Genomic DNA, 17,921 nt, shown 5'->3' with positions numbered 1-17,921 from the left:
ATGTTTAGAGCAAAGAAAGTCAGGGCTTTAATTAGCTTAGTGGATAAGAAAAGAGGAAAGACAAGAAAAGGAGAATATAGAGTTCAGGAATTTAGAGAAGTGACCATGCATAGTGTGTAGTAGGTTCAGGCTAGCAAGCCTTACCCAATATGAAGGCCCCCAGATATGAGTCTAGGGACCTCCACATACAGATGGTATAAGAATATGACACAATCCTCAATCAGAAAACAAGAGCTTCTTAAGTGTCTGGCACTTCATGTCCAGGAACATGCTTAATTCTTCTCCCTGGGACCCTGGAAACCAGGCATCAATACCATCCTCTCCCTTGGATACAGAAATGTCATTTAACTAGCTTGGTAGGCTTTTCAGGATGAACAGGGACTATTTGAAGAAAAGGAGTATGAAGAACTCCTCTCATTCCATTGCTCAAGTTTTGTGTTAGAAAGTACTTTACCACAGAAACATGCTTCTCTGATGCCACTACAGCTTGAAGCTGTTATGAACAAAATGAGAAATGGTTAGTGTAGTGATATAATGTGTACCTTAATAAAATTTACCTGAAGATCAGAGGACAGAACAAGCCATTAGATTAAACATAGAGGCCAGGCAGTGGTGGCACACACCTTTAATCTTAGCACTCAGGAGACAGATTCATCTGGATCTCTGTGAGTTCAAAGCCACTCTGAACTACATGAGATTGACTCAGTCTAGGAGAGAAAACATAGCCAGGCAGTGGTGACACACATCTTTAATCCCAGTACTGGGAAGCACACACGCCTTTAATCCCAGGAAATGATGGCCGGGCAGAGAAAGGTATATAAGGTGTGAGGAGACAGGAACTAAAGGCTTTCTGGCAGAAGTGTCCCTTTTAGTTAGAGGCCTTTTCAGCCTCAAAATCTTTATCAAGCCTCACAGTAAAACAGCCTTTTCTAGGTTGGACATGCCTATTGCTGTCTTGGAGCTGAGAGGCTGTAACCATCCATAAGAGAACCTCATAAGATCACAGTTATTAACATTCCCTACAGAAGAAAGTCATGGCTCATGAGATCTTCATCTGGCCTTCTTCTTCAGATTCCAATGATCACTGTCGATAATGTAAGCAGTTGTTTGGGGTGGGATTTCTTGGTGGGGTAACTGTCCATCAAGTCGCTCAAGCTATCTCCCAGCAGTGTAGCTGCCCTCTGAGTCAACCCTGTCCCTATAAGTAACCACTGAAAACTCACATGTTCACTTTTCTGGACTTGAATGGAATTCTTTCTTTGGTTTGTGGATGATCTAACTAGGGGTATTAATCCATTCCTTATGTTTTCTCAGGGAAAAAAAAATCACCCAACCTGCAACAACTATGCTCTCTATTTGGTGATCTAGATTTTCCCAGATAATTAAAGCAGCTCCAAGTAGCTGACACCCTTGCATGCAGAATTTTTTCCCAGAAATGGGAAAATCATACACACATACATACATGTATACATATATGCACATATGTGTATATATATATATATATATATATATATATATATATATATGCAACAGGGACAGAGTTACTGTTTTGTGATGCTTGTCTGACTAAGAACTGCTTACTGAATTTATAAGGTTACAGATTTAATATGCTTATCAACAAGAATGTTTTGCCACTAATATTTTTAACAATAGACACCATCCTGAGATTATTTGTTTGAAATTTGTGTAATCAAAGGGTTTGTGGAGGAATTTCCTGCATTTGTTAAGGAGTTGGGCTAGATAACTCTGAAGTTCTTTTAGCAGTAAGATGCTAAAAGGCTTCATGTTACAATGTTTTCATTAACAAACACACAGTATTTACTCCAGTATTAGGAGATGAACAATGGAGAATAGCTGCCCAAGAGGATTAAAAATAAAACTGTCACACAGGCTTCAACATCTTATTAGGATCCAAGCACTTGAATCTTCTGATTTAAAAGGAGAATTACGAGCTTTGCTGTCACATCAACAGGAAATGTCATTCTCTTTCATGTCTGGTTGCTATCTTTGCTTTTGATCAGTGTTGACTTTTCTGGTTTAGTTGACTTGTTTTCGTTTTTATTTTGCGATCTGCCTATAGCTCAAAGCTTAAAAACATATCAACATATGGGATGAGAAGGATTTCACATGTGATTAGGAATTTTCTGTGCCATCATTAGGGAAAACTCAGGAAGCCATACATGGTATCATATTTAAGACAGTGTCTCTTTATGCACCCACATCTGAACTCAAACCCATAATGTAGACCACATTGACCTTAAACTGTTAGTTCCCAAGTACTGTGATAATATTAGTATATTCTTCCACAGTACTAGAGAAACAGAGCAGGAGAATGACTAACAGTTCAAGGTCAAAATGGTCTACATTTTGGGTTCTAGTTCAGATGTAGGTGCATAAAGAGACTCATGTCACCCAGACTAGCTATTTTACACCTTAAAAAAATAGTTAATTCCAAAAATTAAATTTGATAGCACTGTGGAATAACAGAGGTCCTGTCAATGTTTAGAAATTGTTCATTAAGCTTAAGTACTTGAGTCAAACAAGGGCTGATCTGAAACAGCCACATGACAATGACAGATGAAGCCACTGGGCAGATTCACTCAATAGTGGATGCTTTGATATGGGTCAACTTTAAAAGATCAACATGTAAAATCGTTAATCTTTATTACATCATTACACAGAAGAGAATGGGCCTGGCCCTAAATCATCTTGACCCTGCTTCTTCCTCATGCCAGCCCATTCTAACATACCATCTCTGACCTCAGCTGCATCACTAGCCGGAGACTGGGCTCATCGACAGAGTGAGGCCCAGGGGTGGAACACAGTTATCAAAGAGCAAAATCCATGGCAGCAACATATCAAAGTTGATAATTATTCTAGAACTACCTTTTTTTTTTATTCTACCTTCCCCACTACAAACTTACAATTGGCTGGAATTTTTCTCAAATCTGAGAACAAAGTGGGTGTTTGTGGATCTGAGTCATTTGTTGCAATATCACTCTGAGTTCAGCTATTAAATCAAGTCACTCTTTACACCAGAATTTCCTTCTTCTTGAAATTGGAGCTAATAACAATTATCTCTGTGTATTTGTAGTCCCTATGTGCCAGGTACCATATAATCAGAGATTGTATACTATCTTGGGACCAATACTGTTAAAGGCTTTTCTGAAGGAAGTGGAGAGAAGCTGAAAAACTAGGAAAGGTCACTCTCGTTGAGTAGCCAATTTTGACTGGATGCTAAGCTCTCAGAAGCTCTGTAGACACTATATCACCCTCCTGTGAGTTCTCAGGATGATTCAAAGACTCACAGGAGTCAAAGAGAGCTTTGGGAAGGCAGAGATTCATGTTCTTTATAAATAAGATACTTATGGCCAAATCTATGATCCCGCACCTATATAATCTTGGAATCACCACACAGTCAAACTGTACTTTTTCTAATTGTGTCTTTTCTGCTAGTGAAATGAAAACTTGCAAACATGGGATTGCCTGAGTGTTATGTACTCTATAGCATCAGTTGAAATAAAATAAGGAATGGAAGTAATTAATGGAAGAAAAACATTAAATTTTAGAAAGCCTGGTGATTTTTTTATCCCTTTCAGATTCTCATATTTAGGGGGTAGGATGTTACTCTTCACTAAAGACCTTTCAGTAGATACTTTCTACATAACTTCTAATAATAATCTGTCCCCATATTTTTAGTTGTGAAGAAGTAATTATGACAAAAATCACTGCAGAAGCATGACTTGTCTCACAGTTTCAAATCCTTCATATTCTTTTATTGTTACTCGGAGGCAGTGGAAGGTGACAAAGGCATATACAACATAGCTTTGTTTTATGAATGCCTGTTTGCACAGGAAATTAAAGACTCACTTCTTCCATACCAGCCACATCGAGAAGCAAACATGATGTTCCACTGGTAAAGTCGCTCCCCTTTTAGTCTCTTTGTCTGAATGTTGCTTCCCTTAAGAAATCTATAAATGGCACTTACATTCTTAGTCTGTTTGGTTCAACACTCCCTCGAGATGACACGAAAGGAAAAAAGAATTCCCAGTCATCGGCCTTGTCATAATAAAGCATGACTACATAGACCAGAAGATGCAGGTACCTATCAAAAGCCTCGACACAGAAAGAATGAGCTTAAGGGAATAGATGAGCAAGAAAATAGCCCAGACTTGGACCACTTTGTATACGACAGCAAGATCTTACTTACCTCAGTTATAGATCCAAACCCTGTGACCTTTTTATCTTCAATAGGACCGTAGCGAACACATCTCATTCTCTTTGCTCTGTGTCCTTCTAGTTCACTCTCTAAGGCTGTCAGCACCTACCACCATGGAGATGAGAAACCCCACAGCAGAATCTCGCTCTTTTTTGCCTTTCCGGACGCATTCAGCACAGACAAAAGCCAGAGTTCTCAGCATTTACTCGAGTGAATCGACACTTTCTTTAACTGGTTCCCATGCCTACTCATGGTAGAGATGCTTGCCAAAGGGGGCTGACAGAAAACAAGAAGCCAGGAGAAATATCCTTTCTCTATACTCATTTACAACTCAGTCTTTTGATTGCAGCTCTAGGAGCCTGTTAAATCACAAAATCTCTCAAATTACCAAGTGGCCACATGCTGCCCCCTAAACATCACATTGACCAAGAAGGCTGAATCCTCTCATGCTGACATCCCAGGGCTGGTACAACTTCATCCAAGTCTGATCTTCTTATGTGTGAGCTCTCTATTACTGTCACAGTAGAGTTTTCTGGGAAAACCCACACCCTGTCTGACAATGTAACCCTATACCAAAGGCAAACAGCCTCTTGCCCAACATCATTTCACATGGGCTCCAAGGTAGTAGGTGACCCTAGAAAAATTATCACCAACCTTGGTATTAATTTCAAGGACATTACATGTTCTTTGAGAAGCTGCTTTCATTGGTAGTTGTTTTCTTTACTTTAGGGATAAGAGAAAAAATGAGTCACTTACTCATTGTCCAGCTTTCATTCATTATGAAGGCTTATCATTTTGAATAATTAGTCATGAATATGTTCATTTTTCAAAGAAACAAGTGACTGCTAGTGAGTTCACTGAGAACTGAGAAGAGGAATTTTGATATGAGAGGCTTGATTTAGTAGTGGATTTTTGGCTGGGGTAAATTGAATACACTCTTTAACCAAATAGACATGCCAGGAGATAATAGTTCAGAAGTTCAGACTAGAACTTAAAACCAGAAGTTATTGCTATACATTTGGCAATTGCAGTCACAGGAAATGGAAGAGACCACACAAGAATTCAGACTAGTTAGAAGAGAGAAGGATTCCATGACTAAGGCTTGAGGTGAAAACCAATTTGGAGAGGATCCACAAAGGAGACTGAGAGAATTGCTTTACGTAGAACAAAAATGTAAGCTATAGTACACCACGAAAATTTGGCAGGGGCTAGGGAATGCCATTCCTGTTAGGTACAAAAGGTATTTAAAGATGACACCTCGGTATGGAGCACTGGTATTTGACAGTGAGATGCCACTGGTGACCTGGTGAAAAAATCATAACAATTTTGGAGACAGAGCCCTGATTAGATGACAAGCATGTAGTATGGTAGGTCTTAGAGAGAGGGGGCACCAAGCTTTCACAGGGCTCTGTGCACAAGTGGAGTAGACACTGGGGTGGATGGAAAGCCACATGGGAAAGATGAGGGCCTTGTTTGTTTGTTGGTTTGCCTTTAATAAATCCCTTGGCAATGTCATGCATGTCTATCAGTCTGTTTGAACATACACATCTCTATTACACTCTCACACTTGTTAAACCCCTTCTTCTCCCAACATTTCCCCTCCTTCTTTCATGTTTGTTTGTTTTTTTGTGACCCACTGAGTTTGATTTGGGACTGTTGGCATGAACACCATGAACACGGTGTGGGTGAGCAGCAAGTGGTAACACCTCCTTGTTCCAGTTAGACACGTGCTGCCAATGGCTGCTTAGGGATGGGCGGAGCTTCTCAGGCTATGGAGAGGTGCTAATTTGTCACTGAAAGTGTTTTCAGTTGATTAATTTTCTTAATTAAGTTGATGTCCTGACTCTTGTGTATCATTTGTTTTAAAACCAAGTTCTTTTGGAAAATAGAAAGAAGGTGTCATTATTTTCAAAATCATAGGGAGTGAGGGCAATGCTAATATTAGAACCACCACTGGATTCTCCTCATAAATCTGATGTTACTTGTTTAAATGATTGTGCAATAAGCAAATAATCCCCTCTATTATTTTATCTTAATGTTCTATCTCATAGAAAATACTATTTTTATTTCTTAAGTAATGATTATTTTTATACATGTAAAAAATAATATAAACCATAAAATATAAATCTCATAATTTGTCATAATCATTAAGATAATTATGTTATTGGTGTACAAATTAATCATCACCTTTCACAAAACCATATGCTCATTTAAAACATCGATTAGCATAGAGTCAGTGCTTAATGCCTATTTCTCAAAGGTCAGAATAACTATACAAATAAATAAAGCACTAAAAAGAGCTATAATTTCAATTGTTTACTGTGAAATTGGTCTGGTCACTTTGTAACTGAAAAAAATTAAAAGAGCTTAAAATATACACATTTATTTTGTTTACCATGTTAAACCTATATACATACATATATATACATATATATATATATATATATATATATGGAGAGAGAGAGAGAGATAGGGAGATGCACACGTTTGCAGTCTCTGTGTGTATACACCTATTTCATATAGCTCTTAGTAGAAGTAAATAAATTAATATTTTCAAAATAGTTAAGACAGTAGCAGACAAAGTAAATGTCAGAATCATTGTGAAATTATTCTAATTGGAGGACTAGGGAGAAGAATACCTACAAGAGTGTGGGTAAGTGGTTGAGAATAAACTGTTTTCTGTAGTGTAAGGATTGACAGAAAATGGTGGGGGAGGGGCAGGACTAAAAAACTTACACAGCAGAAGGAATGGACAGACAAGCATCAGGTATAATTAACGTTATGCAAATGAAACACATTGATCTTAGGAAAAAATGCCAATTATACTCTGGAAATGCTATGACAACTACATAATTTGTACATAGTAATTCTATTTTTAGAGAAATTTTTGTTTCCTTTGAGATAGAGTCTCATGAATAGTAGGCTGGGCTCAAATTTGCTATGGTACCTTAGACGACCTTGAACTTCTGATCCTGCTGCCTCCACTTTCCTAGTACAGGGATGGCAGGAGCATGGCACCACCACCTTCACCACTGTGAGTTTATGCAGTCCTGGAGACAGAACACAGGGCTTCCTTCGCAGCAAGTCGGCATGAATTCTACCAATTGACCTATACCCCCCAGCCCTCTGTTCTGGTAATTTAACGTAAGACAAATAAAAAACCTGTTTACTTTTACCCAGCACCATGTACATATGAATAATGGACATAAATGTTAACTTTAGCCTGATTTTCAATACTCAGTGAAAATGCTGAAGTTATTGCATCAGTCTCAGCCTCTGCTGAAACAGCCCCTTCTGACTGAAACAAATTGTGCAGGTACCATGTTTTGCTGGCCTGAGAACTTCCTGTTATTCTATCTGCAGGGCTATGCTAGGATGTGGAGGAAGTATTTAAAGTTCTCATCAGTAAACAGGGTGTCCCTCCTGAATGTCTTTCCCACTACTTAGGATCCTCTTGCCTGTTGTGCTTTTCCTGATACACTTCACTTCCGTTGGCCAGGCTATGCTGAAGTGAAGTACGTTATCCTGATAGATTTTAGCCTCAGAAATCATGCATAAGACACCGGTGAAATGTTTACTTCCTCTCAGATGAGCGACAACGTTTAATTTTAGAAAGGAACACTGAAGTGCCCCATGCATTTCTGGTTGGAGTTTTTATTTAAGAGTTTGCACATTTTTTTTTTAACTGTTGGTTAGTATCCCTCACTGCCAAATGCACACAGTATCAGGCAAAGACCTTATGAGAACTGACAAAATGATTGATCAGGGGATGACCTGAAATTATTCAACATATTCATATGGATCATGGGAATATTAGTACAAGAGTGGATCATCTGAGCTCCCTCTATAATGTCCCTCCCAAATGGCTTTCTGTGTCTGATTTATATAGTTCTCATAGACCAGGACTGCAGTGGTGCCCACGTGTTCTATTCTTGCTTTACGGTGACTCAACACAATTAAAGAGGAAGTCCTTCCTCAGACTCAGATAAAAATGTGCCTTCTTGTAGCCATCACAAACTTTCCTGTATCCACACTGTCCCCAAACTGCTGCAAAACAAGCCTTGCAGTACTTCTAATTCTCAGTTCTTCAGCTGAATAAAGATGAGAATCTTGTAGTCACATCTTATCTTCTAACACAGACTTCATTTCTTCCAGGGGAAAAGAAAATCCCCAAGTCTTTCATTATTTCCAGTATCCATAGTCATCATTTAACATGTTATTTGATTCTATGGAGTAAGTGTTATAGTTCCAAGTCACTGAAGAAATATATACCAACCAGAACTGCTAGTCACATGGTCAATTTGTTCACAAGATGTGGTTGGGACCATGTAGTACCAACAATAGAGCTCAAGGTCTTGGTCATGCCAAACAAATGTTCTACCACTGAGCTACAACTCCAGCCTTGTTCTGGTATCTTTTAACAACAGACACTCTTACGGAAAACAAAAAGGATTTATTTGTAAGGTTTCCTGTTCCTGAGGTGTAAGTATTCCATGCCTGGCTGGTCACATATCATTTTTTTTCTTTTATTTATTTTATTTTACAATACTATTCAGTTCTACATAACAGCCACAGATTCCCTTGTTCTTCCCCTTTCTGCCCCCCTCATACCATTTTTTAATTTCTGTGTTGTATATTATTTCAATCATAGCTGATTTCAGGTTAAATGCAAGATCTCAGGGCAAGAGCTGGTAAGAGATCTGAAAAATTGGGTTTTGTGAGCTGAGTGTTTACCATGAGTTTGTCATGATGAGTTCTTGAGGGTGCCTCTTAAAGTGTGATGTAAGCTAGACACAATAGCAAATTTCAGCAATCCCAGCAGTTGGAATGCTAAGGCACATATAAGAGGGATATGTACCAAGACCAGTTACAGGGCTACAGAATGCCATGTGGCACTAAGCTTTAACTAAATATTTGTTTGTTTGTTGTTGTTATTGTTTTAAGGGAAAAGGAAAAAATGACATTTAACAAGAACTGGATGTACTTACAAGAAGCTTGACTTGTAAAAAGTGATACCACACCAAAAAAATATACATGATTGATCGTCACATCTTAAAATGTTTCCATGAAATTTAGTTAGTGCTCAAGCCCTTATCATGAGTTAAGGAAAATCCAAATACATTGAACTTAAATGTGTCCTTATGACTAAGCTTATTTTTATGTCTTGTCTTTTCCACTCTGGAATAGGCTCCTGTTCTGAAAAGCTGTGGATGTGTTTGTTTTTGGTTTCGAGTGTATCTACTCTCCAGTAGCTACTTGTTGAGTCACACTTTCCCAAGGGTGCAATTCACACCCTTCCTCTATTCATACTGAATGAGACTGATGGAGACAAACGGTGTGAGCCCTAAATAGGAACCAGAAGGAAAAAGCATGCTGATTTGGTTTCATCTCTAGATCAGTAAATGGGAGAAATATTATAGAGAGCTGAGGTGGTGAGTAGACACTGGTAAATCATCGTAAACCTCTGGGATTGCTCTCACAGAGAACAAAAAGGCTTTAATCAGAAGACTAGGACAGTGTGAGGAGCACATTAGCAAAATGTGTGTGTGTGCATGAACGTTTATATGCATGCACAAACACATACACATGTGCTGGGGGGTTAGGGTGTGGTGTGTATGATGTATGTACACATTCATGTGGTTGTGTGCACTTGTATATGGAGGTCAGAGGTCAACATCAAGTGTCTTCTTCAACTGCTTTCTACCTTCTTTTCTGAAACAGTCAACCTCACTGGTTGTCCAATGAGCTTCAGGGATTCACCTCCATTTCCCTCATTCAGTATTTTACAGACCCCATCGCTTAGCCTTTTATGCTAGGGATCCCTATTCAGGTCTTCATGCTTTCACACCAGGCAACTTATTGGTTTGCCATGTCTCCAGCCCCAAAAGTAAAGTATTGAAGTTACATTGAAGACTGTGGGCCTAGGGGTGTGATCAAGCTGATTACACAAGAGATGGAGACATGAATAAGGAGAATACTACATAATGCCAGAGAACAAAGAAATGGAGATGAATTCCAGGGGTGCTTAGGAGTCAGCGATGGAATCCACAGCAATAAGAAATCCACAGGGAAAGGAGGCAGAAGGGAAAGGCAGTGGAAGAGCAGAGACAGTAGAGAGTGTGATGAGAATCCAGATGATTCCAAGGACCTTGGTTGATGCATGTGTCACATCTACAACCTCTTAATCATGCAAGTGTCACATCTACAACAGCAGTGTTTCAAGGCATTAGTCAGTGTCTTGAGATGCAGTGAGGTTCAAAAGGGAAAAGAAAACATTTAATAAATCAGGACTTGCTGTGTCTTCACTTGGCTGTACTTCTGAAATATCGTATTTCAAATGTAGTTTTGTCTGTGGTCCAAAAGGAAGAGAATGCCACAGGCTGAGTGGCATGACATACATACAAGACATTATTTTCTTGTAGGAAGGGCGTTGAGTAGAAAAGCTAGAAGAGAATAGGTTTAAAGAGAATGCAAAGTATTTGAAGAAGACAAGGTTGTAAAGTTGTAAAGTTTGTTCCATGATTCTCCTTTGGTGGTCTGCATTTAGTCAGATTTCTTAGAATCTGGGAGAATACAAGAGTCTGGGAAAACTATTCCAGGTGCTCCCTTCTCCATCATCATTGCTCCTTCCACTTCTACAGAAACCCACCTGACTAAATAAACAATTTTAGATTTGAGAATTTTAATAAGTCACTCACTCCATTTTCAGTTCCCAACTTGACCACAAAATAGCCTTTGTGACAAGAACAATGAAGTTACCACAAAGTATCTGTTCCAAAAATGTTTGCTAGAGACCCCTAGACACAAGCCTCTTTTACCAGGGAAGAGGTGTGAGCTCAAAGGCACTGTGACCGATGCTGTTCTTTGTGGGGAAAATGTAATTGAGTAAAACAACAGCAACCTTCCCCCATCTCCACCCAGGTGAAGTCATGTCTCTTTTGAGATTGAATAGCTAATTATATCTGGGATCACAGTTGCAGAAAATGCACATAAAATGCTCAGAAATGCTTCCTTTGTTTGACTCAGAATTTAAATGTGCAAGCATTATGTCTCTAAAATGGGTATTTCATGGCATTATAATGATGTATTAAATTACCATAGGGTTCAAAAGACAATAGATAACATTTTTGTACATCAGGCCATGCTTGATTCTGGTTCACTGTGTTTGTCTATTCTTCTGAAACAGTGTATTTCAAAACGAGGTTTGCCTCCATTCCAAAAAGTAAAGCTAATATCTAAATATCTTGACCAAGATATTACTTGTAATCTGCTCAAACAATAGAAGCCACAGAGAACGTACAAATCAAACAAACCCCCAACTGCATAATATTAGACCGTGCTGGTTCCAACACTTTATGCACAGTGTAGTTGAGGGTGTCCCTTGCCTGAATTGTGAGCACAGCATATTTATTCTACATATCATTTAATACTTAGAGTTTCTTGTAACAGCACTTGTCTGTTACCTTATAAAATCTGACACATTATCCAGTTGATGGAAATTTTCAGGTCTTAGCAAGACTTACCACAGAATACTGAATGAGTCACTTCAAAAAGATGTCATTTGGAAATGCAAGCATGGATTCTGAAGTAATGACAATAATAGGAATAGGAACAGCTATTATTTATTTGAGTAAGTGCTGCATACTAGAAGTTTGGCCACCAATTTACAGAAAATATATTTTTAAATCTTAATAAACCTCATACCCTAAGTCCCAAGGTCACTATAGCAATTTTTACATTAACAACATGCTGCTTCAATGTGTTAATACACATTTTAATGCCACAAAATGAACAGAAATTCTTGATTGAAACTGAATTGAAATCATCCAACAGATGCCATACACACAATTATCAGTTAATAAAGAAAAAAACAGACCTTAAGGAAATAGAACTGATCTCCCTTAGGGTTTTAGTAAGGTGTATTGAAGAGAACCCCAAAACCATATAGACCATTGGTGTTGCCCTTGTATCTTCCAGTAAAAGAAGCCAAGCCCTACTGCTAAAGAGACTATGCGCTTCTAACACAGGACTTAGAGGGACTGTTCTAGATCTGAGGTCTCTTCTTCCCTGAGATCTAGAGTTCACAGTGTTGCAAGGAGTTATATGCAAAGTGTCAAGGGAGAAAATAAATCAATAGTACTACTTAAATGTACCACTTATGATCCACAACAATGACCAGCACAGTAAGATTCTAAAAAGTGCGACACTGGCACTTATGTCCTGGAGGAAACCAAATGCCATCTAACTGGACTCATGCCTGGCACTGTAAACTTCATCAAGGCCATGAAACCTAGATAATACTGACATGTTCCCAAACCAGTATAATCTTTAATTGCTTGCTAACTATTTATTCCTGTGTCCACAGATGCATAGCCCTCACTTGGCCCCCACCAGATAAGCTTCTCTTTCAGAAGATACAGATCATTACAGAAAACTACAACTGCTCAAAACGCAGAGATAAACTGACAATAAGGTGCTATCCCTTTATCAATACATTTACAACACAAACCCTACACCAAAAACTTAAGGAACATGGAAGATAGAGGGCCCAATGATTGCAAGAGCCAGAGTACCAGGGCATCTGCTTCAAGACAGTCTTCTATTTAAAGACAAAAGTAAAAGACATGAAGCAGAGGGTGGGCATTAGGGAGGAAAGGGTGGAGCTGAGAGGAGTTGGAGGTAGTAGTAGAGGGTAAATATGGTTAAGATAGATTGTATGAAGTTCTCAAAGAGTAGAAATATAATATTATTAAAAATAAAAATAGCCGGGCAGTGGTGGCGCACGCCTTTAATCCCAGCACTCCGGAGGCAGAGCCAGGCGGATCTCTGTGAGTTCGAGGCCAGCCTGGGCTACCAAGTGAGTTCCAGGAAAGGCACAAAGCTACACAAGAGAAACCCTGTCTCGAAAAAACAAAAGAAAAAAAATAAAAAAATAAAAATAAAAATAGAGCCAGGTTACATTATTTGCAGGTGATTATATTATTTCTAAGTAGTTCCACAAATGAATAGCCTCTCAAAGAATGTTATATGCAGGAACTCAAGTGTAATTTTTGCTGAGATATCTAGTAAATCAACTGAGTCCATAAAGACCAAAATAATCACAGATCTCAGCTCAGTTCAATTGACTCTTGTTCCAAAGGTCAACCAGCTCCAATCATGTATCTGCCTTTCAAAATTATTGATGCCACATTTGATGTCCAATTGACCCTAAATGATTTTCTTAATTAGCCAGAGTTAATCTTCCATTTAGATATTTCTGTGCAGGAAGCATGATAGACTGTGAAAATAGACAAAGATCATGCAAATCACAAGCAAGAATTATTTGCTTGCAGCTTGCTGTCCTGAATCAAGTATCACCTTTATTTGGCAAAGATGCAAAGGCATACAGAGCTGTGGGGAAGCTTTATAGTAGGGGGAAAGAAAATTCTTCAGGTATGCTCTGAACAATGGTTGTTGACCGTGGAAGTTGGATCTGGGCTAAGCAGAAGCAGAGGAGACATCTATGATCTTGGTTTAGGACCATCATCATCCCTGTCTTTGGTGTGTTCTGGGTGAAGAACGTGGGGAAAGCATCCGGGAATCTCAGAGTCTTTTTTCTACTTCTCACCATTTGGAGATAGTTGCTACAAAGGCTGCACTGGACTTCTCAGGTTATTTGTTATGGGTAGGTCAGAGCTGCATTGCCACACATGGCCTGGCCATTATTCATTTTTACACTCAGCCTTTCAAGGTAACAGCACAATACAGTATGAAATGAATGGGGTGCTAATTATGTAAAAATACTCTCATCAAAATGGTTTGTTTTCAAGGTAACTTTTCCTTAGAAATATAATTATCTATTAGCCAACATACTAAAGCTTGATGGATTTAATTGTAATTACATCTTTTGGATCCCCTCACCGCACTGTGGGGGGAGAGCAATGGGTGTGGGTGTGGTATGTCAGAGGTTAGGTTATCAAATATGTTTTTCTCTATTGTTTTCCAGTTTTTTCCTTGAGTGAGGGTCTCTCACCGAACCCTGAGATTGCCTTTTGGATAGAAAGCCTAGTGAGTTACTCCCTCTGCTGTACACCTATCCATGCCCATTCAGTTCAGGGCTTACAGATACATGCTGACAGACTCGGTTTTTTACATGGGCGCTAGGGATCTGACACCTGAGGGTCTCAGTTCTTGCACAGCAAGCACATTATTCTCTGAACTACCTTTCCAGTCCAATTTTCTGATCTTAAGGAATCTTTTAATATTATATTATAATAATGCTCAATGGCTCTGGTATTCTGAGAACAAATTCTATAGCTCTTCCATGCTAACTTTGAAAAGCAGTAACTCCTGCCATTTTTCAGGACTCTAAAACTCTCCTATGTCAACATGCCATGTTACTGGAAACAGAATTTGCCTAGTTTTCAGTTCCTTTCAAGAGTAATGCTCTATAACAGGCCCCAGTTGTTTAAACCTGCGGATGATTGTGTCACAACAAACTTGGGCCTCACCAAATCTATCAGCTGAAGAATTTTAACAACTAAAGTCAGGAAAATCTATTTTACCACTTACGACTTTGTGATGGCTGTTAGTCCTGCTCATCTTTTTCTCAAGTAAATCTGTACAATGGATGGAAGTGATTGTTTTGATCCTTTGCAGTGCATTTTTTCCCATCGAAGTGGTTTCACCATAAACCATCAATACTTCTACTGGGTGTAAGTTGAAGTTCTCTCAGCTTCTGTCATTTCTTCTGATTTACAGACTAAATTTGTGTGAATGTTATCTCTCACAGAAGTACTGTTGATATCCTCATCTCTGCTAGCTCCCTTATCATCTACTTTTGCTCCTGTGAAATCCAGCCTTGTCCAAAAGACTTGCTTGAGTCAGTTATCCCATGCAGTACTCCTGGAAGCTCACTTGGATGTGTAACATTTAGCAAACACAAATGTTACTCTTGTTATTTCTCTTTAAGCTGCAGATGGAAAATATTGGGAAAGCTTCATAATGCTGGTTGTGTGGGCCCATGGGAATTTATGGAAGAAAATCTGAGTTACAGGTTCTTGCATCAACATCCAAATCACAATTTTCTCCCTGTTAATAGGATAACTATTTATGAGAAAGCTCCATGCCCCCCATATGCATGGTCAATTGTTTTGTTTTGTTTTTTTTTTCTATTTTTATTGGTCTTTTCCTCTATGGAACATGTCCTTCTATTTTGTTTATCACCATGATCAAGACAGCTTATTGACACCAAATCAGATTCAGGTAGTTATAAGAACTACTAAATAACTACCATCCTTCTAAAATTAAAAGAACAAATCAAGCCAGAGGTAGGAAGAGAAGTGCAGTGCTCTCACCTCATTGCCCTCCACACAATAGGCCTTACTTCTGTGATTATGAGTTTATTTGTGATTTGTTGCCTTTCTTTTATTTTGTCCTTGTGGGAGTTTTGCCCACATGTATATATTTGCACCACATTCATGCAGTGTGTTCGGAGGCTAAAAGAAGTGGCAGGAGCCGCAGGGACTGGAGTTACAGACTGTTATAAATCAAGATGTGGGTGCTGGGAGCTGAGCCTGGGCCCTCTGGGAGAGTGGCAAGTGCTCTTACCTGAACTCAATATGATCTGATCTCATCCAGCAGGAGAGTCTGAACATGATCTCGGGTCTCGGGTTAAGGCTGGGATTTAGTCCACTATGACAAGAAGGCAGTCATCTTCTTATTGATTCAGGGAAAGAGGCCTGTTCTAGTTTCAGAACTGTTGCTATCATAAAATCCCTTGACTGAACATCAAACACAGGGAAGGAAGGCTTTATTTAGTTTACAGTGCCACACGCTCCAGTACGTTATTCCACATACACACACACTGGGTAGAAATAATTGGACTTGGTGGATTATAAAAAAACAACAACAACAAAATGTGAGCCCAGGAGTGGGGCAAGCTTTTAATCCCAGTACTAGGTAGGCAGAGGCAGGTGGATCTCTGTTAGGTCAGCGTGGTAACCAAAGCATATTCCAGACCAGCTGGAGCTATGTAGTGAGGCCCTGTCTAAAACAAAAAAAGACTTAGGAGGGAAGCTGAAGAGGGGCAAAATAAGGGTGGCTATAAGATCTCTTTGCACGTCTGTATGAAATCTCGAGAATAAGGACAAATGATTTTAAAAAGTTGTTAGCTGAACTTACCAAGTCCCCTGTATGGTTGGCACATTGGGCTACAAGGCAGAACTCAGGCAAGCAAAAAGAAGTACCTGGGAAAACAAAGTCTATTCACTTCATTGACCTCAATTTCTCAAGTATTTGTGTACGATATTATCAGCCAAATAAGGACGATCTATTTTCCTAGTTACTGAAGGCCTTTGAGAGAATTAAAAAGCGGTGGACTTTCTCCTTATCTTAGAGCTCTCAGGCCTGTAGAAGTTGCTTTAAAGGGAAAAACAAAAACTCAGAACAATTTCCCCATTCAGTCATGAAATCACTACCATGAGCCTTTCTCCAAGTACCCTTTGGACAGAAGCAGCAAAAAAAAAAAAACAGGTTCTTCCCAGATTGCCTGCCTGGTTCCAGCAACACAGATACTTTGACAGGAAGATAAGTAAGTGATTAAGTCCTGAGTGGAGTCTAAAGACTAAAGGCTCCAAAGGATAGCACAGCATTCCTTCAGTACAGTGAACCAGCCAGACGAGGCCAGGCAGAAGTGGATTCTGCCAGTTTCCCTTTCAAAGTCTTTTCCATTAAAGCACATTGACTGGCAGAATTTAATGCTAGACCAAGAGAGAGAGAGAGGAACAGGTATTTCTAGGGTTAACATGTCAGTGGATCATATTCTGCCTTTGTCTTGAGTATAAGTAAGTGGAGATTTCAAAACATCCAGAGCTGTGTGTTCTATATAAATATTGGAGTAATAACTTTCCTCTCTTTATCTCTACACATTGATTTGATAAACAGAGATTTAAAAGAGTTGTTACATGCAGTTAGAGTCTAGTTTATAGCTAAATATTTTCCCTCATTCAAAGCAAGTTAAACTTACTTAATAGTATGCCCTCAGGTTGTAAGCTACCAAAGTCATGAACACCCTGTAGTTTTATGCTTCAGCAATTTGGACACTGTCTTCCCCAAGTCAAAAATATCACTCTGGAGTACTACTGAAATAAATAACAAAATGTTGTGGCAGGAGGGACAACATGAGGAGCCAGAACATAAAAACAGCTGCTCTTATTTCCAGTCATCAGAAACTACTACCTAAATTATACACAACTCAATTCCAAAACAAGATGTAGGCAGCCAGCTGATACAGCTTACTACCCCCAGATCACGTTATAGAATACTTCCCACTGAAAGGAGCACAGAAATGATACAGCATGGTCCTATATCAACAGCATAAAACCTGATGCGTGGTGGGCATTTAACAACTGTTAATGTGCCTTTGTAGATCCAGAAAGATGTGTCAAAAGAAAAAGACAAGAATCAGAAGTATGAATTGGCTCTCTCTCTCTCTCTCTCTCTCTCTCTCTCTCTCTCTCTCTCTCTCTCTCTCTCTCTCTCCCTCTCCCTCTCCCTCTCCCTCTCCCTCTCCCTCTCCCCCTCCCTCCCTCCCTCCCTCCCTCCTTCCCTCCCTCCCTCCCCCTCTCAACCCCCTCTGTGTGTGTGTGTGTGTGTGTGTGTGTGTGTGTGTGTGTGTGTGTGTGCATGTGCATGTGCGCGCGCCATGCGTGCTTCTGGATTC

At 39.3% G+C, this 17,921-nt stretch overlaps 1 protein-coding gene across 6 annotated transcripts in view; it reads right to left on the bottom strand.

The window, feature by feature from the left end:
- Positions 1–17,921, bottom strand: part of Kcnj16 (potassium inwardly rectifying channel subfamily J member 16) — a 54,525-nt gene that overhangs the window by 21,736 nt on the left and 14,868 nt on the right. Inside the window, exon 2 of one of the 6 annotated variants that reach the window (XM_076543654.1) lies at positions 16,382–16,446. The exons of 1 other annotated variant lie outside the window; for it this stretch is intronic. The gene's annotated coding sequence lies outside the window, so the exon portion shown is untranslated. Of the gene's footprint in view, positions 1–4,210; positions 4,853–7,166; positions 7,270–11,742; positions 11,767–15,808; positions 15,943–16,381; positions 16,447–17,921 lie in introns of those variants that run through there. 4 more of the 6 variants (XM_076543656.1, XM_076543657.1, XM_076543655.1 and 1 more) reach the window with 4 other exon arrangements.

Source organism: Peromyscus maniculatus, chromosome 8, assembly GCF_049852395.1.
Source record: "Peromyscus maniculatus bairdii isolate BWxNUB_F1_BW_parent chromosome 8, HU_Pman_BW_mat_3.1, whole genome shotgun sequence".
NCBI classification, from domain to species: domain Eukaryota; kingdom Metazoa; phylum Chordata; class Mammalia; order Rodentia; family Cricetidae; genus Peromyscus; species Peromyscus maniculatus.
Note: the sequence above shows the minus strand (reverse complement) of the source record. Positions and strands in the feature narration are given on the sequence as shown.